We start from the raw sequence: 1,701 nt of genomic DNA on the forward strand, positions 1-1,701 counted from the left end.
TGGTTTTGCAGATGATAAACACTTCTCTAATAATGTGTAGACGCTCTCCTTCAATTATGTTATCAGCTCCTTCAGCAATGGATTCTTGAGCTGCAATCAAGCACGCCTGATTTATTAGATATTGAGAGCCAAGGGAATCATCAGATTTAGATAATCGGTTCGGGAACTCTAACTGCTCCCTAGGAAGCCTTTCAGATTGGTAACCTCAGAAAGGCTGTGAAGGTGGATTATTGAAACCTACATCAGATATATCAGCTTCATCATCAATGTTACTAGCTGCCAAACCGCCATGATTGTGACCAGCATTCACAGAGTTCACTGATGATACTGGCTTAGCATCTAATTGCTTCCCTATGTTTGTTACAGGAAGTGTTAATTTAGAAACGACATGCATACTTCCTGCATGGATATGACTCAAAAAGGAAACATCATGCTGCTGCATGGTTGAACTAGGTTCATGAATGTGGGGACTAGTATGCTCATTATCCATTTTTTTCATATGAGAAACTATCAGCTGCTAAACTCTGATCTCTCTTTGCAGTTTCTTGATCAAGCAAACTTATACCAGAGTAAGGATATTGTGACATGCCATGATTGAAAGGTTGTTGGTCTGGTTGAATGAGAATGCCAATATCTGTATAATTGCTTGTATATTGATAATCAGAGGGTACAGATAGAGGAATGGAGATTCTGCTATTTGAATTTTGGTATATATCATGAGGACTGATGAGATTGTAAGAATAGTGCTCACCTTCAACATATTGGTATCTATGGTCCTCAAAACAACATAAATGGTATCACAGATAGTCAGCAGAAGAGCTTTGCTGCAGTGATGAAGCATATATAGTGGGAGATGCTACAGGGACAACAACAAAACCAGCAGACTGTAAGCATTAGCTATTTCAGATTCAATGTTGAGATTAAGCAACTGATTCAAATCACTTAATGAAGTGTTTGCTAATCCATGTCCATATGAAGATTTTCCAGAATCAAAATCCATCCCATTCACTGCAGCAACAAATTGGATCTCAGAATAACCTTCCATATTCTCCGAGTTAAAGCATCCACTATCAGTATCATCTAAAGCAAATAGAAACATCCTGATTTTCTGAGATCCCTGACCACATTCAATAAGACTGTACTCATCAATCATATTTAGAAAATATCATCAGATGAAACAGATATAAGCGCATCCAGGTCTTCCCCAGGTAGTTGATACTTGATCATATGAGGTATAGTGTATATGGCTGTTGTCTTTAGAACGAGCTCTTCCCACAAAGTATCCTTGCTTATTCGAACAATACGTGTATCACCTCCCACATACTTCAGTTTTCCATCACTGGGTCTGGTAAGGCCCCCAGTTAACCACCATCTAGCATGATTGAACATACCATTTGCCCATGCATCCTTTTTTAACCAAGCCCAAAGTCTCCACAGGGAATCATTACAAGAATCAAGATGTTTAGAAATACAAATGCTCCTTAATATACAAAAGAGAATCCTGTGAATGGAGCAAATTGAACAGTCAAGTAGCTTATCTAGAATAAGCATAATTTTCACATTCTATGTTAGCAAAATCAGTGAAAAAGATAATAACAAGAAAAATTGTTTTTCAACCATAAGCAAAATAACAAATGTGGCATGCCACCAGAAATTGTTCACACCAAAGTAACCAGAAATTGTCACTCTGATGATTTAGTC

At 37.7% G+C, this 1,701-nt stretch overlaps 1 pseudogene; it reads right to left on the minus strand.

Moving 5' to 3' along the window:
• Positions 1-42: 42 nt before the first annotated feature.
• Positions 43-1,389, minus strand: LOC141816426 (RAF-like serine/threonine-protein kinase 20; annotated as a pseudogene).
• Positions 1,390-1,701: the final 312 nt, after the last annotated feature.

The sequence above is a fragment of the Curcuma longa genome, unplaced genomic scaffold (assembly GCF_044706935.1).
Source record: "Curcuma longa cultivar G26 ecotype Majalengka, Jawa Barat unplaced genomic scaffold, ITB_CL_G26_1.1 contig_16557, whole genome shotgun sequence".
Classification (NCBI taxonomy): Eukaryota; Viridiplantae; Streptophyta; class Magnoliopsida; order Zingiberales; family Zingiberaceae; genus Curcuma; species Curcuma longa.